At 31.7% G+C, this 13,922-nt stretch overlaps 1 long non-coding RNA gene across 1 annotated transcript; it reads right to left on the bottom strand.

Moving 5' to 3' along the window:
* Positions 1–13,097: 13,097 nt before the first annotated feature.
* Positions 13,098–13,922, bottom strand: LOC131647290 (uncharacterized). Its single transcript, XR_009297773.1, has 3 exons — positions 13,834–13,922; positions 13,400–13,699; positions 13,098–13,243 (listed from the first exon to the last, which is right to left on the bottom strand). It is a non-coding gene; the product is annotated as an uncharacterized LOC131647290 (long non-coding RNA).

The raw sequence follows: 13,922 nt of genomic DNA, 5'->3' as shown, positions 1-13,922 counted from the left end.
ATCAGTCAAAATAGTGGATCCCTTTACGAGTAATGGTCGTGTCCCTCGAATATAGAGGTACCCAATAGCAAATGTCCCTCGATTAAAAATATCAAAGATCATGGTCCCTCGATGACCTTCGATGTTGCCTATGAATACATGATCTAGTCCCTCGACTGTTGCCTACGAAAAATATGATTTGTCCCTTCGAATATTGCTAAAGGTACCTCTATTATGTTGCCTTCAACGACCATAAATGACCCTTCGATGTCCCGTACACGTCCAATAGATGGGACTATCTACCCACAAATGGTATGGTTAGTCCTATCCCTTAAAGAAAGTAGAAAAGTATAGGAAAGACCAACATAGGGTAAGTAGCCCTTAGTTTGCTTGCTCAACAAATAAACCTTTTTTTCACACCACTTACTTTTTCAAACAAATTTCAAAATACTTCGCATACATCCTTGAGGACTGATACAAGGATCATTGCGAAATCTTGCCTTGCTATTGGCACCTTCTTTCAAAACACACACACCATGCTTTTTCAAGCTTTTCAAACAAAATAAAACAAAACGAGCTAAGCAAACTAAGAGCCCGTAGACAACTACGGATGAAAAGGGTGTTAACACCTTCCTTTTTTCATAACTTACCCCCGAACTCAAGCTCTTTTTAGGTCTTTCCTGTACTTTTATATCTTTCCTAATAATTGAACAAAATAAAAGTCGATGGTGACTCTTGCTCACCGTGACATTGCTTGCTAAAATAAAAGTCAGTTCTCCCACCGAGTTACAACTTCCAATGAAGCTAACTGAATTCTTAGACTAACTTGAAGATGCCTAGAACTTCAAACCCGATAGTACCTACAAAACCAAAAATTTATTACTAGAACTCACAGTTCCAGGTGTTACAGTTGCTTTGTAATGGATTGGATAATTTCTATATGTGATATAGAAGGTATCTGAAGCAAAAGATCAAGGAATGCTCGAGCCAAATGAAAAATCTCAGTTTATGGCTTTAAGGTGACCTTTAATGGTGGTTTAATGGTGATTCTGAGTTTGGAGTGTTTGGGAAGTGTATGGGAGTGATGAACAACTTCTATATGATGTATAGAATGAGTTTGAATGGTTGGTTTGCATTCAGAACCTCTGCAACTAAAATTGGCTCTCAAAATACAAAGACACAAAAAATGGAGTTTTGGATCATATGGTGACTTGGAGATTTCTTGTGTTTTTTATGCAAACAGAAACACTCTCTATTTATAGGCATAAATTAGGGTTTTTGGAAGGAAAAATCTCATCCATTTGGGCTCCCATGTGATACTTGTACCATCTTGCTTGTTTGTGAAGAAATGAGAAAGTTATGGTTCCCATGGTGTGGTACAAGGCTCAAGAATGCTTCCATGACTTTATTCTGAACATTAGGAGCTTACTTGTGGTATTTGAAATGCTTTTGCTGTAGAAGAAACATTGTAGTGGCTCAAGAGAAGATTTGTTGTGCGTGATTAAAGCCTCTTTTTCAAAATGGAAGTGTGGTCTTTATGCCATTAATGGAATGATCACTTGGATAATGTCTTAAACACTTGGATCATAGCTCAAAAGCAAGTGAAATATTCTGATTTTGGTGCCTTGAACAAGTTAGAGGGGCTTTAAGAAAGGAATCTTTGCATTTGAAGTGGTTTTGGTTCATAACTTATTCATGTTCATGGAGTTTTTCAAGTGATATGGAGCCTTCTTCACAAAATCATATCTCATAGCTCAAGCCATGAAATTTCATGATATTGGTCTCTTTGAAAAGCCCTTGCTACATAATTAAATTCACTTGTTAAAATTTTCCTCAAACTCTTTTGGGATCATGGAGAAAAATGGCCACAAAGTTAGGAAAAATTCAAGTGAAAACACTTAGAAATTTTCTAAGTTTTTTGAACATAATCTTCATAATTTCATATCTCTCAAAATAATCACTTTTGATGAAACCATGAGGATATATAAATTTTTTTATTTGATTAAGATCTACAACTTTCATGTTGGGAGATTTTTGAATGTGTAGGTGAAATTTGAAGTTCCCCAAATGAGGTCAAAATCACTTAAAAACCCTAATTTTGACTTTTGTTGACTTTTTTTATTCTTGATGAATTTTCTTGATTTCTATTGGTAAAATGTATTCAATAGTCATATGATGATGATTTGAATCCTTGAAAGTTCATGGTTGACCATTTTTCTCAAAAGTCAAAGGTTGACCCACACAGTTGACTTTTTCCAAATGAATTGTAGTTTTGTGGATTCCATATGAATTAAGGTCTCCTCTTCAAATGAATGATATGAATGTATTATAATGTTGATTTGGATGCCTTTGAATCATGTTTTGAGTCTTGGAGCCATGTCCTGATTAAAAGTCAACCCTCTAGTTGAATTAGGTCAAAACCCTAATTTGGCCCCTCAAGTGATCTTGAAGGTGATTGATCTTGAATTAGGCCATATTTGGACTTGGATACTGATGAGAAAACCATTTGAATCATAGGAGAATGTTTAACTTCCTTGTGGGCCTCAAAACCCTAATTTGCTCAGTCTCTTCTTGATCAGTTTCTTGTCTTGGGACACAAGTAACAAGCAACATTTTTTGTATTTTGGGTTAGCAAATGATATGCACGATGATAATTAGGATCCTAATATTTGGTAATATGGTGGGATATCAGTGGTCAAAAATTGGGGTACAACAATAGGGGCCTTCAAGATTAACTTTCCACCTACGTCAACGACTCTCATCATCTTGTCTTTGATCGACACTTTGTAGTTCTTTTCGACCAACTGCCCAATGCTGAGCAAGTTGCTTTTCATGCCGGGTATGTATAACACATTGAAAATTACTGAAATTTTTCCATCTTTCCTCATGATTAGTACGTCTCCAATACCTTCAGCTTCTAGAGTATTGTCATTTGCGAATTTCACCATGTTCTTCATTGAGGGCTTTATGTTTACAAACCTATCTTTCCTTCGAGACATGTGTTATGAGCATCCCGAATCCAAGTACCATTGGTCCTTGAATTATCTTTTGTTGTGACCATCAACATTATCTCTTCTTCTTCTTCTTCTTCTTCTTCTTCTTCTTCTTATTCTTCTTCTTTTTCTTCTAGTTTTGCAAACTTTGCATCAGTTTCTTAGTCCTTATTCTTTTCTGGACACTTTGTAGAATAGCGACCATACTTTTGACAATTGAAACACTGAATGTAACTATTGTCAGGCTTTCGACCACCACCTCTTCCTCTACCTGCAGCACCACCTCTTTGGTTGCTTTGGTATGAGGATTTTTTATGATTCGAACCGTTTCTTTCTTGCTGACTTCGACTAATCGAATTTTTATAGCCACCTCTACCTTTATTTCCATTCCAACTTCCTTTTCCTTTATTTTCCGACTGAGCCTGCAAAGCCACATCACTCTTCGACTTGCTTGCTGCTCTTTCAGCCATTTGTTGTTCATGAGATTCGAGCGTCCCTTGAAGCTCTTTCTTTGTCAATTTCGACAAATCCTTTGACTCCTATATGGCTACCCCCATGTGGTCGAACTTAGGGGCCAAAGACATCAAGATCTTTGAATCAAAAGCTCTTGTTGTTAACGTTCCTCCACATATCTTGATTTGATTCACTAGTTTCGTAACCCTAGTGAAGAAATTAGTTATGCTTTCACTATCTTCCATCTGAAGCAGTTCATACGTTATTTTGTGAGTTTGTAACCTCACCTCTTTCACCTTCTCAGCGCCTCCAAAAGATTTTTCAAGAATCTCCCAAGCTTCTTTTGCAGATTCAGAGTCACTAACCTTTTCGAAGTTTTCTGGAATCAAACATTGATGAATTATAAAGAGTACTTTATAACTCTTCTTCTCTAATTCTTCGTGTTCTTCTATTTCTTATGCTGAAGTGTCTTCTACTCCATCCTTTACAAGGTCCCAAAGACCTTGACATCTGAAAAGAACTTTCATTTGTTTGCACCAATTCTCATAGTTATCTATTTTCATAATTGGTAGACTTGCTGAATAATTTCCATTCCCATAATTCACCACCATCGTGATTTTCTTCTTCTTCCCTTGATCGATAAACCACTCTTGATACCAGATGTTGGAAATCCACCAATATCTATGATGAATTTCTATCAATCTTGATGAACAAGATTGTTATCACTCACACAATAACAATAAAAATAAGAAAGGGAATTTAAAGAAGAAAAGAGATTAGGGTTTCTGCAGAGTAACTCTCTACCCACAAACTGTGGAAAACTTAGTTATTCACTTGCAACTGCAACTTCTGTTAATACAACTCAATTGACTTGATTACAAAAATAATTAGGGTTACTCCCTATTTATAGATTTAGGTTATCTTTCTTCCTAAGCCAAAGCCAAAACTATAATAGCCTAAAATACCTATTTTGGAACTAAATCAAATCAAATCTATTTTAAATCTAAATTAAATCTATATAGATCTAAAACAAATATGTGTGTAATAAGTTGTTTCCACACTTTTAAACAAAATCAAATCTTTTCGACACAAGGAATTATAATTTCAAAAATATTAAGCCTTAATCTATCTCTAGAATTAAAATTCAATAGATGTTCATCCAAAATCCGGAATCGAACCTTCCATTTTTGTAACAACTCAAACCCAAATAAAGAAAGCAATCATCAACGTCGATTTGTAAAATAAGTTTCATACAACACCATAAGCAATAAATATACATATAATCAAGGTAAAGTTACATACAAACTCCAAGAAATATATTTTACAAATAGAAGATAAGAAGAGGAACCAAACATTTCTTGGTTTGTCAACACCAATCGATGAGAAATTCGACCTCAGATCATCCAGATGCAAGCTCAAATGTTGTTTTCTAAGCTCTCTAGACCAAAAACTGAAGGTTGATTAGTTGGAAACAAATACCCCTAAACATAACCTAAAAAATGATTATTTTGTCCCTTTTAATGTGTTTCTTCCTAGTTGATATCGCTTGGCGATAGCAGAGCAAACTCTGCTGCAACTTGAAAACTTGTTTTGGTCATAACTTGAGAACCATAACTCTGATTTGTTTCTGGTTCGAAGGTTGGAAAGCTTATTCAATTCTCTATCTAAAAATTAATAAATGGCAACCAAATTTATGATTTTTATCATCCTTATTTTGAATCTTATTCTTTGATGAATTTCTAAACATTGCATTCTTGAAGCTTAGCCTTTACCTCTAAATACTAATGAATTGCTAAACATGGTCATGTCACAATATAATGTATGGTTCTATGTAACACCCGCATTTTCTTATTTATTAATTTAATTTAATTTTAAATTAATTATTAAGAATTTAGCATTTTAAGGGATTTATCTGTAAAATTACGAGTTATAAGCAGTTGGGTCCAGTGTTGAGATTAGTAAAGAGGGGGTGTTAAGTGGCCAAGCCCATTACTAATTTATTTTATGTTTTCATAAAAAAAAAAATAAGGAAAAAGGAGTTAAAACGTGAAAAAGGAGAAGTTGAAGAGAGGAGCTGAGGAACGTAAAGAGGAACAGAAGAGGAAGAGACCAAAATCAAGAATTTGGCTAAGGTAAGGGGAGACTCTTCCAATTACCATCTTTTATCGTGTTATGAATGATAGGGCATGATTAGGGATATTGTTTGGGTCAATTTGATCATATGTCAGAGTTAGGTTTTGAGATAATTTTAATAGAAGTTGAATAATTGATGAATACCTCAGTGAATTCTATATAGAATTGTATGTTAATTGATGTTTATGTTGTGGGTATTGTATCAATTGTTGTGTTATGATTGTTCTTCCTAGAAACCAAATCTGATCATATGAGTTCTAATTGATTGATGAGAAATTGGGTCTTAGATGTATAAAACTAATATAGGGTAGTAGATTAATGAATTTGAATGAATCCTATGAGTTAAAACATGTTTAAGTGTTGTGTTGGGACCCAAATCGCAGCCTGTTATGAGTGAAAACGAGTGGGAAACTGACTGGTGCGAAACTGCAGATTTTTGGAGAAATACTGGTGTTTTGCCTATGGAATGGAGTCATATGCATATGGGATGAGGCCATACGCGTATGAGTGTGTTGATACGCGTATGGGAAATCTTACTGGGAAATCAGTTCTGTTGATACGCGTATGGGATGACTGATATGCGTATGAGTATTGGTGATACGCGTATGAGAGGTGCCATACGCGTATGGCTGCTATGTGTTAAATTTTCTGTTTTTGTGATTTTTCTGAAAATTTCAATGATGCGTAACTTTCAAACTGTATGTCTGTTTTTAATGCCGTTTCGAGTATGATGAACCTTATGAGATAACCTATGTGTTTAAATGATGAAATGAGGTGTAACTTTAAATTAATTTTGAATCATGATTTTATTGCTTGATGAATGATGTATTGTACATATATGTAATGAGATGTGACAATACATGCTATGTTTTAAACATGATTCGTATGACGATTTGTTTGATTGTGTGATGGAGCTTATGAGATATTTCGTGTGATGATATGAGTATGATGTGAATATTTTTTTTGTTTGATGGATGATATATTATTGTCATATATGATGAGATGTGACAATATGAGATGTGTTGAATGATGTGAATACATGTATATTTTTATTATTGATGATGATGATTAGTGTAAATACATGCTTTTAATGATGATGATGATGATGGTGATGATGATTTGAATTATATTGAATGATGCTAATATACATATGAACATACTTAATGATGATGATGATGATATAAGTATGTTGTGTATGTTGCATTCATTCATAGTCATTTGTTGAGGGCTGAATCCTAATGATGAGGGGATTCATTGAAGGGCATAATTCCCATTGTGTGGAATTTGTGCTGGCAGGGTCGTATCTTGACGATGTTGGATCGGTCGGTGGGTGATCCCCATTGATGATGTTTGGTACCACATGCATAAGAGTTAGTTGCATCCATATGCCTGAGTTTTATAACATGAATATATGTATTTTATGTTATGGTTTTGATGATGTGTGAATGTGTGATGATGAATAGTCTGAAATATAATGAGATTGGGTGAATAATATAGCTATGATTGTATTATTGTTTATGATGCAATAATATTTGTTAATTGAGAATGAGACTCACCCTTACATTACATTTTTCAGATTGAAGATAGCGACTTTTCGACTTGGTGAGGATTAGCTCATAAATCATCATTTAGTTTAGCGTCAGGTGTCATGCTCTGATATTATAACACTGGGAGACGGAATGTTTCGAGTTTAATTGAATAACTCTATTATGTTTTAATTGATTTTGAGGATTGTGGCATCAATGATGTGGTGTTAATTTTGATGATTTATTCCGCTGTGTCAACATGATATATTATGAATTATGAGTTATAATGAAATGTTCTTTAGTGAATGCAGCGACGAATGATAATTGATTTATTTTAATTGTGACGCCCTTGTTTGCATGTTACTCTGATTTAATTATTAATTGCCACGGGAGTTTAGAAGGGTGTTACATTCTACTATCCTAATAATTTTTACTATGGGAATAGACATCCAAAAAACTACTAATTATCTTTGGATGACTCTTGAAGTACAACATTCATAACCTACTCTACATCTTGTCTTTTGCAAACCCTATCTATGAACATGCTATTTTGTAATTTAATGTCCACTTTTATGGAAATCATGTTTGCTGTTTGCAATGTTATGACTCTATCTATGATCATGCTTTTACAAAACTTTCAATATTATTTCAATGATATATGTATTCCTTACAAAATAACCTTACATGTTGATATATTACTACTTACAATTTATCAACCATAATCTATATCAAGTACAATGAGATTTGGTCTATTGTATATTTAACCTAACTTATTCTTAACCAACTTAACAAAATATAAACACACTTTACTTTGGTTTATTTTATTGATGTTTGCTTCAACATGAATCACCTACTACTTTTATCTTAGCCATACTTCTTTTATGTGTTTTCTACCTACTGCTAGCTTATAAAGATCTCTACGATATCTTATATACATTTTTAATTCATTGGTTAATTCATGCGTTTCTTAAGAGAACTTTGTAGAACAATCAACATAGCTTTTTGATTTGGATGTCTCATGGGTAAATTCATTGGTTTCTTAAGAGAACTTTGTGATTTCATCTATATAGTATATAGTGCAACTTTATCCTATCATATCATAGCATAACAAATAGTGAATCTTTATCGTTTTTATTAACTATCATTGGATAGGGTGTCTCATGTTTTAAATTTAGTTTTAACTTTATATCTTTAATAGCCTTGAAATTTTCATGATTTTTGTAATGTTTTATACTTGATTAAAGTTTATATGTGTAAATAAACATGATGACTCATCACTAAACCATAAATATTAACATTCACAAAAATTTATAAAATTGGATAACATATATTTCTTGATGAAATAGACTAATAATACACCATAATTTCATCTACTCGTGTTAGAAATAATCTAACATATGAATCGACGTTATAATATTTTAATATTCATAATTACTTTGAAGTTTGATAAATTCTCTAAATGAATGCATGATAGTGTTACAGTTTGGTACTCTTATCAATAATGCTACTCAAATTCTTGTCATAGTAATCTTCAGTTTAAGTTTTAAACTTTTACTATTTGAAAGCTTATAAATTTTATAACAAATCCTGAACTACTATATTTGATGAAACTTTTACTAAAGTGAACTTTATTACTGAAATTCACTATTTTTACTGGGTTAATATCAATATCTTTTTTATTTTAATCAACAAAATATTTGAACATATTTATAGTTGTCAGTGATATTTGTAAATATTTATGACTATTATGAATAAACTTACTGATGCAGACGCAGTGGTCTTCGACTAGTTAATAATTAAAATCATATATATATATATATATATATATATATATATATATATATATATATATATTGGTTAATTTATATCAATTGGCTGACATCTTTTTCCTCTAAATATTCTTGGACGACATCTTGCACCTCTTCATCAGGATTTTTTTGCATCTCCTCATTATCTTCTTCATGCTAAGACAATGGTCATAGTGCGTCATTATGGTCTTCGCTGACAACAACATTCTCGGAGCCACTACTGCCGCGATTTCATCTCTGCCAACACCAACATTTCCCGATGCAACTTCAAGAATATCTATTAAATCTTGCGAAAGACCCAGCCCGCTGATTATTTCTCTCAATTCTTGCATAACCCCGAGAATTGTTGCCCCCTTCCTCAGTATACTAAGGGCTTCCACATCCTCATGGTGGGTGAAGGTAAAAAATTGCTCACCATGTTATTGAACTTTTGTCTCAGAGAGTCGTTGGTGCGTTTGGGATGCAAAAGCCTCTCGTCGCCAAGAATAGTCTCCCATAGGAACCATGGATTGGGGTGGATGTATACTCCCGTCGTTAGTATGCAAAACCCCGAGACTTTATGTCTCCTCCCTCAAGATACCGAGAGCTTGGACATCGTCACAGGATTTTGAGGTTAAAGAAAGCAATTGTGAATCTTTATTCACCAAGGTACTGAATTTGCGTCGGAGAGAATCATTAGTGGCGCTTTGGGGATGGGAAAGGCGCTCGTCGCCAAGAATGGTTGTCCAAACGAGTCGTTCATCGGAGTGGAGATTCACTCCGAGTTTGAGGTGGTAAACGTGGATTGGCTGGAATAGTGACATTTAGCTTTTAGTCTAATTGAAACTGTAGAAAACTAATACATATTTAATCATACTAAATTGTAATCCTAGAAGTTCTTTCCGTCAAAATCTATAATAAATAAATTAAATAAAAAGAAAATATTATTAATTGATAAACAAATTAATTAATAAGAAAATATTATTAATTGATAAACAAATTAATTAATACATCATAATAAATTAAATAAATAATGTTACACGTTTTCTTATTCTTATGTAATTCCACTAATCCCAGCAAGTCTTAACTATATATACAACTTCCTTGAATAATTGTAGCCACCAAAATTCTCTCATCTTATTAATTCTCTCCATCCCGCCAAAATTTTCAATACATTAATAATTAACAGATAATTAAAATCTTAAAATTCTAAATCATAAAACCTAACCACCTTCTTCACCAATACATTAATAATTAATAAATAATACCTATTAATAATTAATAAATAATTAAAACCTAAAAATTTTAAATCATAAAACCTTAATAAAACCACAAACCAGTTGTTTTCTTTAAAAAGAAGAAGACAAAATAGCTAATAAATAAATAAATTTTTAAACAATTAAAATCTATTTTTAAAAAACAACTAGTAACTAACCCGTGCGTTTGCACGGGTTCTGGTACGGGACGCGCATTTGTTTTAAGTCCCCACTTGATATTATAATATATTTATTATATAAAAATTAGTAAAACAAAAAAATTGATAGTATAAGTAAAAAAACAGTTAGACTGGATATTTTTTAAAAGTAAATATCGAGTAAAAGAAATCACTGTCCCAAAGAGGATACTTGCATACCAGATATTATGGGGGAGTTGTAAACATATATATATATATATATATATATATATATATATATATATTGAAGTATTTAAAATAAATATAACTTGTGATAACAATGTGAGGGTTACCCAAAAAAATAATAAATCCGTGCGTTCGCACGGGTTCTGGTACGGGACGCACATTTGTTTCAGATGTATATTTTTAATAGAAAAATGTCTGGTACCCGTGAAAAAATAATAATTGAATGTATAGAAATATGTCTGGTACCCGTGAAAAAATAATAATTGAATGTATAGAAAAGTGTCTGGTACCCGTGAAAAAATAATAATTGAATGTATAGAAAAATGTCTGGTACCCGTAAAAAAAATTAATTGAATGTATAGAAAAATGTCTGGTATCCGTAAAAACATTTAGATCAATAAAATTTTTTAATATAAAAAAATGTGAATAATAGAAGATAAAAAAATACAATAAAAAATAAAAGCTAAAAAAATTATGATGGAATGTCATGACATCAACTCATGACAAATTATTTTGATCAGTAAATTCATGTCTCGTTATTAATCAATATTTAAATCAATAACTTCATGTCCCGTTAATAATCAATATAATACGAATGTATATAAAAAATAAAAACAAAATTATTTAACCGAAAGAGTTTATTGAAAAATAATATTTTAATTTATATATAGATTAAAAAAAAGGTTCCCATTTATTAAAAAAAAATTAAAATTTAGTCATTTATTTAACACGCTATTAATAATATAATCCCTCTATCTCAAAATAATTATCTATTTATATTAATAATAATAAATAAATAGTATTTGGTGTCATGACTCTTTTGCCTCAATTGATTTTATCCCTTTAAAAAATATCACTTATTAATTTAAAAATAAAATTTCATTAATACTTTGACTAACAATCATAATAAAATTGTTATTTTGTTAATTTAAACCGATACAATATAAAGAAAGAATATGAGATTAGTGTATGTTCTTAAAAAAAATAAAAAAAATAAAGAAGAAAGACGTAAAATATGCATCTCTGTGTTTATTTTTTTATATATAGATGTCTTTTTATTTAAAAATTTGGAAAAAAGAATTAGTTTTTATAAAGATTTAAAAATACTAAGTGCTAATTTAATATAATAATATTTTATTTTTTATATAGCTGTCTTTTGTCTCAACTATGAATTTCATATAAATAATTTATAAAAAATTATTTTAAATAGTATAATGAAAATATGTTAAGTCATATAAGAAAAAGTCAAATATAATATTTTAAAAAATCATATAAACTCATTGTATTGTTATAATACTTGCAAGATTAAATCAATTAAACTCATTTGTTCTTGCTACATGGGTTGCACGTTTAAATAAATTAAACCCATAAAAATAGGGATAGACATATTTTTTTGAACACATCATATAGAAAAAATAATAATAATAATGTGCACATTTAGACTCATAAGAGAGTTGAAGAGTAGACTAAAAGTAATTTAAGAATGATGTATTTGGATAAATATGTTAGTGTTACAGCTACATCAATTTTTTTATTTAGAGACAAACTTAAGTAAACCATATTCAAAGAACACCAAATATATGAGTATTTTATTATAACTATAAAGTAAACCATATTCATAAAACTCTTTCTCATGCTTTTTCTTAAGTCTGAAATTATTATTTGTCGTTAAAGTTATTTAACCGGTGGTAACATGTACACGAAAGTTAATTTAAAAAACAAATTAAAAACTATATTAAATGCAAGTTAAAGTCATTTATAGTGATTATAATAAAAAAATCTCTGCTTTACAAATTTTTCCAGTGACATCATGCATGCATTCTTGTCATTCTCATCCAATTCATATGTCTTGGCAATCTTTTCCCAAACCTTCTCCACATATCTCTCAAATGTCTTAGGATAGGCATCCCTGTTTTTTCCCCTTGCCAATTCATCTAAGGATAAATCATCTTTCTCAAAGAAATGATGTTCTCTATAGCCTTCAAGAATCTCAGTAAAGCGTGTATATAACGTTCGCGAGCAAAGCCTGAGTTCCTCTCTTATTTCCATGACTCTTTCCTTTTCAACTGACAATTCCATGTATTTCTGCTTAACAAATTCCTCCATTGTCATGACGCTTTTCTTTTTATCTTGCTCAACCATTTGGTTTATCCCTCCAATACCTTTCCATGCCTCATTCCCCATATATTTCTTGTATGCACATATCTCTAATAAATACTGCTCTTGAGGATCCCTAAGGAACCGTTTCATTAATTCCAAGATTTGCTTCCATCCAGTACTGGGATTGAAGCATTTCATTAGACTTTTAACTTGGTTATCAAGAAAAACAATTTTAAGATCTGGATAAGAAACCAATTTCATTCTCTTACTATTGCCAAAAAGCAAAATTTCACCTAAACCATAGGTATCATACTCAAGTGAATCCATTACTAAACTATGCAACTGAATTGCCACCTGCAAAACTGCAGTATTAGTTAGAGCACAAGTCAATGTTCTGGTTTTCAATTTGAGCAGAGCAAATAATAAGCAAGCACCCATTTTCGTTTTCCCGGTTCCCGGTGGTCCCCGTATAATTTTGACATCAGAATGATGACAGTTTGTCATATCAACACTGCTCAAAACAGCATCTTGTTGAGATTCATTACGATTTTGAGAACTTATTGTCACGTCTTCCTTGATGAATGGAGCATGACTATCTGCTTCTGATAGACATTTTTAACAGTTCTGTCTACTCTGAAATACAAAGCAAGCAAGCATTTAACAGGTTACATTCATACTCTTATTTTGAATTCAAAAGTCAAAGTGGAATTGACCAAGTGTGAAGAATGCACTGCACAGAAAGATATTACACAGAGAAACTCATTCATGATAAACAGTAGTGGTTCTTACATTTAGATCAGGCTGCAATATTTTTTCAATAATGCTTCCATGCATCTCAGAGTTCAAGGCTTTCCAAATCCGAACATTTGTCGTCATGTTCATAAAGTAAACTGCTTACAACTTCTGCGTTTCATTATCCCTCGTGTCAGATTCAAAATCTGTGTTAATGCATTTGGATGAAATAACAAAGATTTCCTCGTCAGATTCCAATTTTGGACCAAGAACAAAAGCAATATGATAGGGACTCTTAGGTGTGTTCAACTAAAAGTCATCTATGGATGACCAAAATTCTCTTGCACACTTGTCACACTACAATTAAAGTAAACACCTAGGCTTAGATGATTGAAACACTACAACTATATATCTAGATGCATGACTGAAAATTCATGTAGAAACCATGCCACCTACTAATTTAGTTTAACACTACAAAGAAATGCTGTTACCCGTGTTTCATGATGCATAAAACTTCAGCGCCATTTTTAAAATAAGTGCTGCAAGATCCCCAACTAAACCAGACCAATGTTGAAAAACT

This window comes from Vicia villosa, linkage group LG2 (genome assembly GCF_029867415.1).
Source record: "Vicia villosa cultivar HV-30 ecotype Madison, WI linkage group LG2, Vvil1.0, whole genome shotgun sequence".
In the NCBI taxonomy this organism is placed as follows: Eukaryota; Viridiplantae; Streptophyta; class Magnoliopsida; order Fabales; family Fabaceae; genus Vicia; species Vicia villosa.
This window is presented reverse-complemented; position numbering and strand designations above follow the sequence as displayed.